This window comes from Apteryx mantelli, chromosome 2 (genome assembly GCF_036417845.1).
Source record: "Apteryx mantelli isolate bAptMan1 chromosome 2, bAptMan1.hap1, whole genome shotgun sequence".
Taxonomy (NCBI): domain Eukaryota; kingdom Metazoa; phylum Chordata; class Aves; order Apterygiformes; family Apterygidae; genus Apteryx; species Apteryx mantelli.
In genome coordinates, this window is record NC_089979.1 from 40,021,314 (window position 1) to 40,038,620 (window position 17,307).

At 40.6% G+C, this 17,307-nt stretch overlaps 1 protein-coding gene across 3 annotated transcripts in view; it reads left to right on the top strand.

The window, feature by feature from the left end:
* Positions 1-17,307, top strand: part of SGK3 (serum/glucocorticoid regulated kinase family member 3) — a 62,201-nt gene that overhangs the window by 14,483 nt on the left and 30,411 nt on the right. The window contains exon 1 of one of the 3 annotated variants that reach the window (XM_067290521.1): positions 10,851-10,898. The exons of 1 other annotated variant lie outside the window; for it this stretch is intronic. The gene's annotated coding sequence lies outside the window, so the exon portion shown is untranslated. Of the gene's footprint in view, positions 1-10,850; positions 10,899-14,612; positions 14,660-17,307 lie in introns of those variants that run through there. One more of the 3 variants, XM_067290522.1, reaches the window with a different exon arrangement.

Consider the following 17,307-nt stretch of genomic DNA (forward strand, 5'->3'; position numbering starts at 1 on the left):
TCTCTCTCCGTTATTTTATGAACATGCCAAGTTACTCTGGCTTTCTTGAGGCATCCTCTCCATAAACTGAATTTTAAAATCTGGTGCTCATTTAATTGTGCAAGTTCACAATAAATGCAATAAGATGTTTACTAACAGCTTTATTAAGCATTTATGCACGTAGGAGCACTGGAGCTAAGGATCAGCGTATAAACAGCCATCTTGTTTGCTCTGACCTTTAAAGAATTAAGTTAAACTTCAGTAACAGAAGTTTAACTTCTGTTAAACAAAAGATGCCAGAGGTGTCCCCAGGCTTCTTGTATGTTATCAGTAATCACTACTGGAGCAGTCTTTAATTTTTACTCAGTACTACAGTATTCCTCTTCTCAAAATTAAACATTATTCTTGTAATAGTGAGAAATAAACAGGGTTGGTATTTTATGATTTTGAAGATACTTATAATCAGTCTGTGGAGGTAGAGGGGGGAAGGAATGAAAATATCCTTAATTAACCTACCTTTATTCTAAAGGAGGTATGTGTTTCTTCCCAAGACAGGTGTGGTAAAGGCCTAAGGCAGATAGGAAAACTGAAGGGACAGGGGAGCTCTGAAAAAAGAAATTGTATGATGGTTTCTTGGGTTAATTTGGTAATAGAAATTGTAATTCCAGTTTTACTTGGTTAGGTAAGAACCCCTTGTCTTGACATCTATCCACCACCCCAGGTTTCCTAGTGGAGCTAAAATTATGAACACAGATACTCTCTCTGATTCTAGTGTGTTAACAACTATGTGTGGGTAGGCATGAATTAGTGGCTAGCTGAGAGGAAAAAATGATAATTGTAGGCCTGGGAGAACCTTGGTTGTATCAAGGTGAACAATGAAACAGAATATTTCTGAAGTGGGTATTTTGAAGGGCTGTTGTTGCAATCCTTTTTATATAAATGAAAGGTACACTTGAATCGGAAGCAATTTGATTTAAAAAATCTGGTAGTGACTCATTCCATTCCTGGGGGAAAATAGAGCTACTGCGACATTGATAGATTTTTGAGCACTGACATGGTATCTGCTTCAGACCAAATTTAAATTTTCATCATTTAATTCAAGAGTGGAAGATATTAGCACTCTCCTCCAACACCACTCTTACTAGCTCCCATTAGTGTGCTTCATATTCCAGTTTGGGCATCCTCATCAACCTTGCAGTTGCATCCAAACAGAAATTGATTACTGGTAGTTCCCTGAACTTTGCACAGGTCATTGAAGAGCTCCCGTATTTTACCATCAGTGCAGTAACAATGTGTTTGACTGCTTTAGTCTGTGAGATATAGAACATCCTCTGTCTTCATGGGTTTACAAAATACTTTATCTTGCTTCTAGAACAAAATTGTTTCTCTGCTTAATTGAAAATTTATAAAAAACATAATGAATCGAGCTGACATAAAGTAAGATTGCCTTGTAATTATGAAACTTTGCCATTTTGCTCTTTTGTGTTCTTACGCTAACTTACAATTGGGCTGTCATCTACAAAAATGACTTTAATTTGTACATCTCGGAGGAAACTGCAGTTAGAATAAGACTTTCTTGTTCTCACAACTGGTAGAGTAGTTTGTTGGATTTGTGTGCAGGAACATCTTAATGTGAAACTGATATATGACAAACTAATTTGAATGATGACTGCAATAAAGTACAATGTCTTTTAAGTACTTTGGTTCTTATTGTCTCTCTAAAATGGGTATATTTACATCAAAATGAAATGTCAACAGATACAATTTTATGATAACTTTTCCTACTTATTATTCATAATCAGTGTGGTAGTCTACAATATCTTTCCATGTTTCCTGTGGTCCTTACCACTGAAAGCCATAATAGCTAACAAAAAAACCCTGCTGACCTAAAAGATTATTTAATCTGCCATGTGCTGTTTTGAAACTTCATCATGAAACTTGTAATATTCCCTTAACTGACTTCTGCTAGATTGCAGAGTGTTGTTGATATTATTGTTATTTGTATGATGTTATTTCTTATAAAAAGAAAGACACATTAAAGAAAGGCTTAGTTTCTCTGCAGCCAGTAGGGTGCAAAAGTTGATCATCTCCTGTCCTCTGCCCTTGCTTGTTCTTGGACATCCTGTTTCATATCAATTTTTCCTGGTATAAGATGACTGGATGTATTTTTATATAAATCTGTTGCTGAAACTCACTTAATACTTGAGATTCACATAAGCAATTGAAACCTTGACCCACAGTTCCAAGAACTGAAGGTGAGAGTTTTCATGCTTGGATTTTTTTTACTTTTTTTTTAAGGGGTGAGGCTCTGAAGTTGGTGGATGAAATATATGTTCTCTGTGGTTTGGCAACAAGGTTGGGCATATGGCAAATATGAAGAAACAGCTAGATAACCAAGTGATCATACTAAGGACAGCAAATAATAAACTCTTACTTTTTTGCATTAAAAATTCTGTGTCCTTTTTGGATTATGAGATACAGCTTCTAGCTTTGGTAGTGCATTTTTTAATTATTATTATTATTTTTTTTTTTTACTCTGGCTTGGTGTGTAGCAATGCTATAGTAGAATGCTTATGTCTTTTGACATAAGCAATTTATTAAAAAGTATTAACGGAATTGTAGATCCAAATCTAGTGTATTCTGTAGATTTTACACTGCCTTACACTGCTGATATTTTGGAAAAAAACTGAAAGTGAGAAAATTAGATACAAAAACCACTGACAAACAAGAAAACCCACGCTTCCTTCCTTCTGTCAGAAAAGGCTTCTGAACTGTGCTGTAACTGCTCGTATTTGCAGAGGTTCAGAACACTCTAAGAATTGCAAGTACAGAGTAGTTTGAGAGGGGCCAAACCTGGTAGTAAGTGAATCTTCCTGACCTCTTGTCCATGAGTGAGAGTAGTGACCAAACCAAATCCCCCACCCTTGTGGAGTTCCATTTGAACAGAATACCTGAACAGAGGAACTACAAGTAAAGAGCTTAAAAATGTTAAGTACAGTGGTTAGTTGTGTTCTCACTCATTTCTACAGTTTGGAGAAGAACTCTTGACATTCTGGGTAGACCTCATCTGCATAATATCGTATGCCAGAGCATCTGTTTACCCAAGCATGCTTGTTTACCAAAGTCTCTATTTGTAATTCTAGCAGAATTGCGGTGTAGTTGAGATCCAGGAGGCTGAATTAAGAACCATCCATACAGAATTATTACTTTAAGAGCAAGCTTTTTTTTTTTTCTTCTTAGCTTTAGTATACCTTACTGTACATATTGCTTGAATCTCCTGCAAGCTCAGCTATTTGACCTGCTGTATAAAACTGTATTTACAAACTGAATACCAAAGAGTCTTTGTGAAGAACAAAATGCAGATCTTACAGTACTACGAGGTGGGAAATTTTTTAGCAACTTACACTGATACCTTAACAAGTGTATTGAATATCTTCAGCTTCAAAGTGCTTACCAGTGCAGTAATTTATTACTGTGTTGTATGCACATCTACTGAAACTAGTCCCAGAACATTTTAGAGTATACCAATAAATTGCATGTTGGACATGAGTCAAGCACATATTTTGCTACGTATCTCTAATGTGATCCTTTACCTTTGTCCTTGTTATATGTATATGTGCCAATTACAGGAGTTAAAGTGATAATGATCAGGTTCAATGCACTTTTTTTTTTCCCCCCTCATCTTCTTGGAACCCATGCAGAAGTCCAAGTCTGAACTGAAGTGCACCAAAAATGCTTCCATCTAAGCAAGTGGAGGAGGCTTGGGGTGCATCTACAGTGCGCATCTCTAGGGTAATTGAAAACTAAGCTAAACTAGTCTATACGAGGCTTAGCATTTGTAACATTATGCTGCCTCTGGTGACTGAACTGGTTCATAGAGATTTCACTTGGGTACCTGTTTTGTACGCACACTTGTACTGAGTGGAGTAGGTGCAAGGCAAACAAGATTTGGGCTGGGTGAGCAATAAATACCGGTGTATATCCACATACCTTCTGTTAGTGATGCTTCTGCTAAGGACCGTGCTGTAAGGGGATGACAGCTCCTGGTGGGGCCCTGTCTGCTACTGCACTAATAAGTGAACAGGATGTAAACAGTAATTTTTGGATCAGAATTGAGCTTTGTGAGACATTTTATGTGCACTTCACTGTTCACTTTAAATGCCTTGCATTGTAAGTAATTTTTATAACGCAAACAACTGTTAAGATTAGTTTCTAGCAAAATACATCGTTCAACTCACCCTAACTGAAAAGAACTCTATAATATCTGTTATTGCAATAATACAGGGACTTTCAATGAATATGTGAGTGAAATCAAGAACATGAGGAGGATTAAGTGAAGAAGATAGATGCATATAATTTAAACACAGATGTGTTATTTCACTGTCTGATACTGTTTTTTGTCTTGAAAATCCATCATGCTTTTATGCAGTTTTTGCCAAAAATTGCTCGCCTGTATCAAATTACCTGGAGGTTTGTTAGTTAAAACATACTGTTGAGCAAAAGGAAAGAGTTTTCCTAAATACATTTATAAAAATATACTGAGGCTTTGAATAATATCACAAAATGTAAAAAAGTAGAACTTCTGCATTAAAGAAAAAAGGATAATTTGGGGCCTTATTTTTCTTGAGGTTTTCAATTTGTTTTCCATCTTGTGAAAGCTTGCCTAATGCTTGTGACTTAGGAAAATGATTTCTGTGTATGTGTGCTCTCTAGTATTCATGTATTTGGATAGAATGTGAAAGCGATTATGATATGGACTGAGATGCGATCTGTAAAAACTGCCATACATCCAGTTTTCCCCAAAGATGCCTTTTCTCGTCTTCTGCTTGGAATTGCTACCAGGACAGAACTCGAGCACTGGCTACATTTGTTTTGGATGTCTGAATACCCAGCAGCCAAGTAAAGAGGCCAAGGCCGTTCAGTCTAGACTGTAGATGTTAAGAAGCCCCATACGTATCTGCTAAACATGCAGCATGGAATAGTAGATAGTACATATGTGCCGTATTGTTGGTCAATGTAAAGATTGGGTCACTTAAGACAGAGGTGTCACTGTAAGTCCTTGCTAATGGGACTTTTCCCTATGACTGAGAGTGTTTGCTTTTTACTACAGCTCTTCTTGCCTAGAGAAACTCAACTGTTGGTCTCGTCCTTCCAGTGTGTAAATGTACTCGTGAAAAGACTGAGAGGTTAATGTACTTTTAACAAAAAACGTGATTACTCTGAAGAGCCCCAGCAGGGAATCTGCATTTCCACGGCATGGAACAACACACTTGGCCTACATGTTCCCTTAGGTAGTGATAAACTCACCTGTGTAATCATTCAGCTCTACCTGTTTTTCTTTAATTCCTTGTGACATTTCTTTTAGAGGTGATGCTGCTGCTTCTGGCACTACGCTTGTTTGTGTACTAGCATTCATCTTTAATAAATGTTTCATGTGCTTTAATCCAGTGTTTTCTTCTTAGCTTCTGTAAAGAATTTCTCTGATCTGGTGCTGCTGTTGTTCTTTTTTTTTTTTTTTTGGTCCATATTGTGCATACTCTGATGTTCATGAAATGATGCAAGCCATTACAGTTGTTCTGTCTCTTTCTGTTGGTTTGGTTTTCCATGTTTGCTACACTAAGTGTGGTTCCATGCAGTGTGGTAGGTTCTGGTTTTGATCTCCACCATCCTCTCTGCTCCAGGACTCTCTTCTGGTAATATATGGATCTTTTTGTTCATGTCCAGAGTGCTGGGGAACTGTCAGCTCACTGTGGATGTCGTTCAGTACTGGGAAGCCTCCTTTACTTGCAGAGCTCTTATGTTCCATCAAGAGATAATACTGCATCTTTCTGTACTTTCTTAGGTGGCTTGCGGTTGTTTTGTGTGGATTGGCTCATTTGTTTGAGGGAAGGGGTTGAAGTCTGTTTGCTACAGATCAGTCTCTTGTGTATTAATTTAATCTCTCCAAACTGAAAGACTATCTCTCTAATCTAAAGAAATGTTGCAGTTGATCTAGAGTACAAAAAAAAAGTGAGGGGGGAAAAAAAACACTTCTCCCTGCAGCTCATGTAAAACTAAACCATTGTTCAGAGTTCTCTGATAAGCACAGGCAGGCAACTATGAAAATGAGTTAATGAAAGCTATTAATATGCATACATAAATTAAGTGTTACAAAACCAACTTTGGTAAAGAGCAGTTACCTGGTGACACTGTTGCTTGCACATGCACTGTGGAGTTTACATCTTGTGCAACTGTGGTTTTGGTTCCCCCCCCACACACACACACAGTTTTAACTCTCAGAGTTTCAGCTAAATCACTTTCCCACTTAGGGTCGCCTTTTATTTGATCTTTACCCTTGATAGCCCATGGTTGTTTTTTTTAGTAATCTCGTGTATCCAAGGAGTCTGTCAGAGATCTGTCTTCCCTAATACATGAATCTTAGGTGTCACGTTAAGCAGAGCTGAACACCTGGTTCCAGCTGGCCCATTCCCAAACCTCTTAAGTCCAATTCCTAAGCAGGCAATGCTGAGCAGAGATTGGGGTATGGATTTGGGTTAATTAGATGCAGAGGCTGGGAAGCAGAATGAGTATAATTGATCAGCTCAGAGCATAAAATGATAGAAAAGGGCAGATGCATATCTGTCTTCATGTATTTTTGTGGGGACTTTGTGGCTGTCAGAATCCTAGGTATTACATAATATTTGCCCTGAGTTGCTATATCTGTGTCGTCATGAGGCCTGTCCATTACAGCTTGCGGCTTTCTGAAGGGTTACGTCAGGCTGCTCATATACTGTGCAGCTGGATACAAAGTATTCAGAGTGGCCTTAAAGGCAAAAACGGGCTAAAGCTGTTTGGCAAGTGCAAGTTTAACTACAAGGGTCATCAGTTTTTTTCCGAGTGAAGATTAAGTTTAGGGCCTTATAGACTAAAGGCCAACAATGATTAACAAAGATCACCTTACATCTATTGCAGTGTCACATTAGTACATTTTGGAGGGTTTTAAATAGACATGTTTGGTTTAATTGGAGTTGTTGATATGCAAGAGAGCATCACAGAAGAATTTTTGATTCCAGAGATCTAACCTTAGTGCCCAAACTTGATGACTCTAGTAACTGTCTGGGGCAAGGAGGTTGTGTTATCCCTGAGCATGAAGAGTAGGATAGAAAACTTGGTATTGAAAATGATAGGGTAAGATATTCTTTTGAAGATACAATAACTGAAGCTAAAAGCTGTTGTGTCAGTGTTTGAAGCTGAAAGTGAGAGAATTATTTTGAGGTGTTAGTCAATTGACCCACAGTGTTTAAACAGTAACTAAAAATATTGGACTGTACTTGTCAAGTGGTTTGGGCTGTGCTTGTTGTGTGAATATTTGAATATATATTTAAGTACCACAGAATATATATACAGAACAGTGTTCACTAACAAAGCTCCTGGCTATGTTAAACAAGTCTTTTGCGTTCCTGCTTTGTCTTGCAATGTTTTTTATATTGTATTTTGGCCTGTTTAGTTCTCTTGATATTATAAAATTAGACTTGTGATATTTGGTCAGTGACAAGGTTTTTTTCATACTAGTTGAAACACATTTTCAATAAAAATAGTTTCTCCTTTACACCTATTCCGCTATTTTTACACTATTTCCACTGTTTTTCCACTATTTGCTATTACTTTCTGCTCTCACTGGGCTTGGTGAAACATGTTAGAGATACTGTGTATATCTGTGATCTCTTAGGTTTGAGATGGCTTGACTGGTCCTTCTTTTCTCTTCTCCATTTTTTCCTCTCCCCCCATCCAGTCACTGGCGCTCTTCAACAAAGACCTGAAATAGGTGGGAAGACAGTACAGGAAGCAGATTTGCAACACTGTTTAGAAGCTAAGCACTGCAAAGTAGTGGCAGCCAGACTCTTTGTGTATGTTACTTGCCTAGGAAACATAAATGAGGAACGCAAGGGAGTTCCCGTGGACAAAAATGTCAGAATGAATGCTGACCTTGTAACTTTACTTAAAAGGCAAGTTCAGTTTTGTGTGTTGCTAGATCTACTATCCAATTAACTACTAAGTGTCCCAAGCAAACTGACATTAGACTATTACCCTTAAAAAGCTTGTCAAGCAAATCTGTAAATTAGGATTTCTTCAAATTTTAAAACCCTTAACAGTGTTTTGTATGGTGTGATGCAACAGACAGATAAATATGCTGAGTAGTTCACTGGGACAAATTACAATTTAAGGATACATATCAGGTCACTGCTCTGTAACTATTTAGACCTAGTACAGATCCAGAATAGTGAGATGAACTACATAAAATTAAATGGTTGGCATCCCTGTCAGCCTCTTTGGAGAGTTTTTAACTGCATTGAAGGACAAATAGCTTCTTTTTATTCGAAGGTTTAAGGTTAAGGTTTAAGGTTAAGACTGTGTGGTCAGGTAGACAGAATTAAATTATCTCTAGGCCAGGGTCTTCCCTGCTTTCCTTGGCTGAGGCTCCTCTACTGTAAGTCAGTCCAATTAAAACTGATCTGCTGACAAGTGAATAATTGACTGAAAACTATTGACCAGCTAGATGAACACTGCTAAACAACTTTTAAGTAAAATAACTGTTGAATAAAGATGACCTGATTAAATTCTTTGCCAACAAGGTATTTTAACTGACTGAAGTTCAAAAGCCTTCTGTTCTAGGGGTTAGAACTAGAAGTGCTAATATAGGTTGTTTAAAAGCTCTCTATGAATATACAGCAAATATCTTGCCACATTCAAACAAGCAGAAGATGGCTGTTGCTACGATGCAGAGTCTCTATATACAGCAGTGCCTGTTCAAAAATATGAAACATCAGAATTGGAAAAGGGCAGGTTAGGATGAGAAAATTCCTCATTCTTTCCTGTAAGGACTCTACTAAAATGGAAGATTATGATCCAGATGAGTTGACTTGTAGCTTGTGTGTACACAGTTACAACATGCTAATCAAAACACTGATGTATTTTAAACAATGCCAGACTGTTTCTCTGGTTTCTTTTTGGAGAGTTCTTGGATGGCTGTCAGTGTCTGACACATGAGTGTAGTATTTGGGAATACTTGCAGCAGGAGCGAGTGTTCTGAAACTGGATCTCCCGAATTGTTGTTTGCTATATACTTGCCAATACCTGTGACTGTGTTTAAGTGAACATCATCATGTCTCATCAGGCACACATATAGGTCTTGTGAAAACATGCTTGTAGAACAAGGGGCTTTTCCATAATCAATAGAACAATTTTCTGATGAAAACTGGTGTTTTGTTGGGCACTTAGATGTTTCACCTGAGTGGTGAGACCAGAACTCATGTCATTTAAGTCAGTGGAACTGACTAACCTGTTTTCACATTTGTCCATTATTTACACTGCAGTTGAAATCCAAAGAATTATTAATCATTTCTGGTATTTAGGTGGAAGAAACTAAAATGTCACGGTCTTTTGCCTCATGCTCAGTATTCCCCTTTGCAGTAGATGTCCTTTGCCTCTGAAGTCTTGTCTGAACAATGATTAGTCCATATTGGTTTAGAAACAATATGCGGATGCTCAGTAAACACAAAGTTTAAACATAACAGACACAGCAGCCTGTTCAGTTAAACTGAACCCACGCTGCCTGCTGGCTGTCCTGCCCTTCTAGATCTACGGAACAAAAGAAACTGGAAGTGATGCTGCCACTAAAAGATTCTTTTTCTGGAATTTGTGTTTTTATAACTTTCTTATAGCCTGAATCTGTTCAGAAAAAAACGAGTTACTTTGTTTTGCGAGGTCCAGTTGAATTTTAACTAGGGTATTGAAACTTACCCTTCAATTTCCAAGGGCCTGGAAACAATGTTCCCTAAACGGTGCTAGATACTATAATAACCTGTCTCATGTTCCTGCGTTACCCCTGCTGCATGTACAGAAGGGCAGGGAGAGCTTCCTCTACAGCACCTGGCTTAATGGTGACCTTGCCGGTGGATTGCAGGCTCCCATAAATGCATGGAAGAGTTAACCTGGAAATCCTCTTCACGTGCCTTGTGCACGATTTTTTTAAATTACTTTTTTTCTTCTTCCCCCCAGAGTGGCAGCCTTGCCGTTGGTCTTCCCAGCGCTCCTCGGGGGATCCGCCTAGCGGCGCGGGCAGCCCCGGCGGCCGCGGGAGGTAGGAGGCGCCAGGCCCCCGGGGCAGGGGCTGTGCGGGGCTCGGGGGCCGCCGCCCAAAGCTGGCGGCCGGGAGGGCGGGACCGGCTTGGGGGCAGCTGGGGAAAAGCTTGCAAGTAAAACACCCGGGGGGGTATCCGTGCTGGGAACCGCGCCGCCGGGCCGGGCCGGGCCGGGCCGGGTCTCCCGCGCGCGGCGGCGGCGGGCTGCGCGGGCAGCCGCGCCCGGGCGGAGCCTGGCGCCGCTGCAGGCGGCGGCGGCGGGCAGGGCGCAGGGCGCGGGCGGCCGCGGCGCGGGGCGGCCCCTGGCGGCGGCTCCGTGCGGGGGGGCTGCGGCCGCTCGCCGCCCTGCGCGCCGCTCGCAGCCTCGCCGCGCTCCGCCCGGCGTCACCTCTCGCTCCGGAGGAAATTTCTCGGGGTTAATTTTTTTTATTATTATTTTCCCCCCTCCCTCGCGCAGTTTTCGCCCACTATCCTCCCCGGAGAGCGCAGCGAGGGCAGCGCGTGCGCGGAGCGGAGGCGCGGGGACCCCTTGGCGCGGGCCGTGCGGCGGCGCAGTCCCGGGCCGCTGCCGCTCTCCTGGCCCAGGCGGGTCCGCGTCGCCGCTGGCCGCGTGTCTGCGCGGCTCCTGCGCGGCGCGGGGAAGCGCCCGGTGCGCGGCGCGGCGGAGGCGCCGCCGCCCGCGGGAGGAGCCGTGCATTTGGTTCGCGCCGCGCCGCGCGGCGGGGAGGGCGGAGGGAATTCCCGAAAACCGTAACGGGCTGAAAATCCAGGGACTGGGAAACAGCTGTCGAGGTGAAGGTGAGCAGCTTGGTTTCGTTTCTTAGCCAGGTGACGTGCAGCAAATCTTGTCATCCCGCTCACGCAGGAGGTAGTCGCGGGGCCGCTGCCCTTCCCACGCTTCTTTCCGTGCCCCCCGACGGGGGGGCTGGGGGGAAAATCCCGGGTGCTCGGTCTTCGCCAGGTTTCTTTGCTGCACAGCCAGGCTTACAGCCAGAAGAACAGCTGTAGCTTGGAAAAGCGTGGCCAGCCTGAAGAATGCCAGCAAGGTCTTGTCCTAACGACCAGAGCTTTTAGACATTGCTGTATTGCAGGGATTCAGATATCCTTGAGGAGTTTAGTTGTGTAAATGTTAATAACAGGACAAAAGACAAAGTATTAAGACTAAAGGTGTTTTGACAGCTCATCTTCTGTTTAAGATTTATGCAAGTTTTCCTCCTTTAGCAGCTCTGAAGGGTATAGCTCTGTCCTAGATGTGCAGTAACTTTGCACCATGGAATATACATTTTTCATTCCCCTTTATATCTGTTTTACTGCCTGTGCTGCATTTCATTTCGGCACAGTAGTGCAATTTGAATGCCATTATGGTTCTCGCAGTTACTGTGGCACTGAAGAATTCTGCAAATATCGCTTGCTGCAGTGTTCTTGTAGCCAAGAGTCTTTTATTAATTCCTTTCAAACATATATTTAGTAAGTTTATAGACTTATATGGACATGAATCTGGATTTTTAAAGGCTGCTGTTATTCCATTTTGATTCTTTTAATATTAAAAGCCCTGACTTCCTAATAGCTGCTCTAGTGTTCTGTTTCAATCTGAGTATCTAAATATAGTTTTGACTTTTTTCTTTTTTTTTTTTTCTTAACGTGTTCACCTGAACATCAGTCTTTTTAATGACTGTAACATGTACTAATTAAAATAAGGAAGGTTGCGGGGGGAGAAGGAATGGTTTTCCTGAAGTCTTTAAGATGTGTTTAGATTTCAGGAAGAAATGCCATTAGCTCTTGGCGAGCATATTTAAAAGTTTGCTATTAATGTTGTCCATGTTAGTCTACATATGTGTAGTATTTCTAATAATTTAAATCTAGAAAACTGACCTCGTTGTTTCTTAAAGACATTGTGAGATACCTGATTAGGTCAGAAATTTGGCACATTTAACTTGCATGTAGTAACTAGTGAAGAGTACTAGTTGTTTTACTGCCTCGACACTTTAAAGCTGAAAAAGTCATCAGTGTTTGTATGATGATGCTGAATTGTGTTACTTGCAACTGTTTTCCAGCCTTAATTTGCACCTTTGATTGTAAATTACAGCCTTGTCACGTCTGATGTTTTTGGATCGAACTGTATTATACATGCATAAGCAAATGTTTTCTATATCCTTATATTTGTAGATCTGTAATACCATCTTTTTCTCTGTGCAGCAGGACTAAAATATATGAGAGGTCCAAACTCTTACCTGTAGGAGTTTGTAATCTGTCCTTGCAAAATGGATATAAAATACTAACTGTAGTTGCATTAATGTAACATGAGGAATCAAGTTGTGGTGAACTGGGCGTGCAATCTGAGTATTGCCAAAGGCTCTTTTTCTTATATGTCTTTTATATTCAGATATAAAATAGTTACCTTTTTACTGTCCAACAGCTTTGATGGTTCTGCAGGGTAGTCATGAACTCTGAGCACAGACTTCAAAAGTGTGTTTTCTGGATTGAGAGCTGTAGCTTTGATGTACATTTACTTATTTATTTTAATCCTGAGATATTATGTTGTGCAGATTTTACCTTTTTTTTCCAATTATAGCACATCAAATCCAGTAACTGTCTCCATGTCCAAAGCACTGGTGATAACATCTGTCTCAGATCAAAATTCTCCCTTTTTTGTGTAGTGAAACAGAACAGTTGGTGACTTTTGTCCAAGGCTGTGTAAAAAAATGTTGAGTTGGAATTTGGGTTTCTCTGACTTAATCTTCGTCAAGAGGGGCAAAATGAGGCTGGAATTATCTGCTCTGTGTTTACTGGAGCCTGACTGCCCTCTTATGTAGAACTGAATATGCTGCAAGTGGCTGGTTAAGACCTTGTGAAAGTAGCTCAAGGTGCTATTGCTGCAACTTTTGATCTGTGCTATCCGTAGGCATCTACATTTAACTTTAATTGGACCTGCTGTGTAGGAAGGCTGAAGAGGCAAGCCAAAAATATGTGCAGGTAGCATGTGTAATGCTAATTTGATTTTTTGTTTGATATGCCATTTATATAAGTCACACCATTTGAGGCACATAGTGACCTTTCCAGGTACTGTGAACACAGGCTAAGGATGAAATTATTATGGACCTGTGTTCAGGATTAAAAGATAACCACCTTTATTGACAATATTATTTGCTTTGAAGGCCCATTTTGTTATTCAGGGTTTGCTTACTACAGCAAAGAATCTGTATTCTGTCATCTAATAAACACGAATGCAAATAGATCCAGTGCAAACCATGAATCTTGTTGTATTCCAGTTACAGTAATTTACTGGAGCTAATTTTGAGAGGTGGAGCAGGGAGAAGGGCTGTTCTTGAGTGCACTAGGATCGTGGGAAGTAAGTGTTTGCCTGACTTCTCCAAAGTAAATTTGATGTAGTAGAGACAAGAGGAGTTATTTGCTTCTTTCCCTTGGTTCAGTTTTCACTTTTATCTTCTAGCCTCTTCTATTGTAGAAGGAATGAGACTAGTTTTATTGGACTCTGCTCAAATTGTTGCTGAGTAGTGGTTTGCTTTCCATAGTGGTGCTGCTAAAGACAAGGAGGGGAAAAAAAAAACGACACCAAGGTGGTGGGTGTATATACAGGGAACAGGCTTTCTTTCCCTTGTATCAGTGGCTGAATTCTTCTTAATTCTCCTCTTAAATTGTAGTTAGAAGGGAGCGTGGAAATAAGCCAATGATTGACTGAGGTATTTTGGTGTGTGCTCTCCTTTCTCTTCAGCTGTAATATTTCTAGAGATCTACACTGTGTTATCTAGTGTTCTTGTATTAAAATCAAATAGGGTATTTAAAAGGGTGGCCTGCGTGAAACCTGATTTCTTTAGAACCCGGTTACTCAATGGCTTCTGGCCAGCTGTGTCTCTTTACAGGTTAGCAGTCCCTGGCCAGTCCCTCAACCTGTCTTTCCATTGCTGTGGACTCTGAATATCCCATTTCCTGTGTCAGCTGCTGGTCTTGTACCAAGTGCATGGGGCTCTCCCTTTCATCATACAGCAGCCGAGAACAAGTTGACTTTCTGGGCTTTTTCAAAAATTGTGCAATGTCCAGTAATATGTTGAGTAACTATCAGGTATTTTTGGACAAGGCTGAGGAATTTATGAAAAGCATACCAAAGATGACACTTTCCCTAAAGTATGAGGGAGCATAGTAACGTATAGGGAAAATAATAGGACTGTCTGTTACCTCTTGCTCTGGTTTCTGCAGGTTCCTCCTGTAATCGGACTCATCCTTGGGTGGAGACTTCAGCAACTGATTTTGCTTGTGACCCAGTGCTAGAGTAGGCCTTTCTAGGTGGATGATTAGTGTGTAGGGCACGTGCCTGTCCTGTAGCCGTAGGAGAGTGAGAAAGGGAGAGCGAGACTCCTGCTGATTCTTCAAGTATGCTTGCAAACCTGCTATCTCATCCCCTTTGCTGACTGTTCTTCTCTCTCTTCGCTTATATTAATCAAAGAATTGGAGTGAACAAGATAGCTGATTTACACTGGCATCAGTATAATCAGAGGATTTTAAGGCAATTTGGCTATTAACTGCAGCTACAAAGGCAGCAGGTGAGTACCTAGCTTCCTAATCTAGTTTTGAGCATTCTTGGTACATAACTGCCCAGAAAAAGGGTCTATGGTTGTGCGATGGTATCATCCTTAGGCCTTAACCATGAAAAATGATTTTAAAACTCTTTGAAATAATCTGATTAAACTTTAGAAACCTTTTGTATTACAGTTTGGGCCTAGATTACGTGGAAAGGAGTGAGAAAAGGCTGCCCTATGTCACTAGACGTATTTGTCCATTGCATGTAACTTTTCTGAGCTCACCTGAAGTATTTTAGTGTAAGGCTTTCAATAAATTCTTCATTTCTGGGTACTGTAGATCTCAGTGTGTTTTCATAGTGGCAGGGTTCTGTTATTGCCATGTTCTTACTTCACCCGAGGCAAGGGTGAGCCTGAAATCTGACATTGTTGCCACTTCCCCCAGGAAACAATGAAAATGCTGTTTACTTTTTGACAGCCACCACGGAGGGAGTGAACAGCATAGCTGTTTGATAGCCTTGAAACTTTGCCAGAAGGATGCATGACTTCTGTTCTTTTTTAGGATTCATTGCTGTTACCAAGACGTATGCAGCTTTCTTTAATGCTTCTTACCATCTAGGTCTGCAGAGGAGTATGTTTTCTGTTCTCTTTAATGTACTCATTTGTGCCTTTCCCTCTTCCAGACTTGGATACTGTAGTGACTTGAAAGCTTTAACTAGTGGCAAACGTTCTGAGTGCTGACATGTTTTACGTTATCTACATGCTCTTTCACTACTGCTCAAGTGTGATTTAAGGCATATTTATTTTGTAACCTGGTTTTCTAAAATTCCTTCTCCTTTCTGCCTGTCATGGAAGTTGAGGCTGGGGGTTTCTTGTTCTTACTTACAGAAAAAGCTATAACCAGAGGCAGAGACGTCTCAACTGACAGTGTCTATTAAATTCACCTGTATTGCCCTTCTGCCAAAACCTGGCAACCCTCAAGAAGCTGCAGTTAGCACTTCTGAGGGTGTGGACGAATAGATGTCTCTGCTTTTTGTCATTATTTCATGTAATTACCAAAACATTAGTGGTTTTATCTACTACTAAGGCTGCAACTGTGTTCCTAACCTACAGCATGGCAAAGATTTAGGAATTAAAGCAATTGTTTCTCTTTTTCTAGTTAGACCTGTAGTTCAGTTTAAACGAGCTCTTGAGAGCTAATATGCTCCTGGCAAATAGAAGTTCAAAGCAAGCTCTGATCCTCCAGATCTTAATGGCAAACTGATAATGTGTTTCTTCCAAGTTTGCAAGCTCCGTATAGTGTTGGTGACCCAGGCACGGCTGGGCCAGGAGGTGCCTCAAGGGAAAAAAATAATCACAGCTAGTGGTCTTACAGGCAGCTTAAGAAAAGGAATATGACTATTGCAGTTTCAGCTTTTCAAATGACTTGTTCATTTTCTCCCCAGTAAGACGAATACATTCATTCTGAATTAATCTGAGTGATGCTTCCTCCTTTTGTTTCCCCTAGAACTTTTAACTTAAGAATGAGCTTTATTTCACATCTGTTCAGAGATGTTCTGTGGACTACAGCTTTTAATCCATACTGCTCCTGTAGTGGTATTTAAAACTAGGACACCAAGAATCAAAAATGAAAGGGTTGAGAGAAGTACAACCTATATTGTGAGAATGAATACAAGCATGGTAGGAACCTTTTATAATGAAAGTCAGTCTACAAAAGGAGAAGGACACTGAATGATATTAATTAAGGAACACTGAATCCATTTTAAAGAGCCGCTTGTTTTTATGTGGTGAGCAGGAAGACAGATAAACACCAGCACTTGTGCTCAATTCTAGCTGTACCTGAAGTGGCTAAAGATTGACATAAGTGCTTAGTAAAGTCTAAGCCTAGTAAAACACTTGCTGAAAGCTGTGCCCATTGACTTTGGGGGGAGGGGGGCCTCCTACGATGGAGAAGAGTGAAGTTACACTTTAGATCTTAGACGCAGTGTGTGGGAATGGGTGAAGAACAGTCTTAATCACATGCCTGTATGAAATTGGGTAAAATGGGAACTGTTTTTGATTGTAATAAGGCTTTTAACAGCAGCTTGCCAAAGGAAAAGAACCCCTCCTTCGAAGCTCTAGGTCTTTGTAACTGGTTTAGATGAACTGTGTTATAGTCAAATAATAAGAAAAAAATAGCCCAACCCTATGATTTCCTAATCAGTGAAGCAGGGAACAATCAAATTAAGGCAAATGCAGGCATAACTAAAAGTAGTTGAATATGTTGCAGTATAGCTGTTCTGTCACTTAGCTGTGATTACAGTGGTTTCAAACACTCCGTTTTGTTTATAGTCACCATATAGGTCTTTTAAAAATGCGTAATTTAAAATTAAGCAGGAGGAATAATAACATAAAGTTTGAATCGGGGAGATGATCTGGCTTTTGAGAACAAAAAAAATAGTCAACGGACTAAGACTAGTTGGGTATCGAGAGCAAATCTTTTCACTGGATTCCAGGGGCTTTGGCCTTCTTGCCAACACAAATATGGGTGTCTCTGTAATAGCAGAATTACATCAGATTAGTTTGTGCTTTTTGGAAATTTATGGTATGAAATATGCAGTTCACTTTTATACTTCCCTATTTTAAAAAAATAGGAGCCAAATGTTGAACTGGGTGCTCCTTTTTCCTCTGGG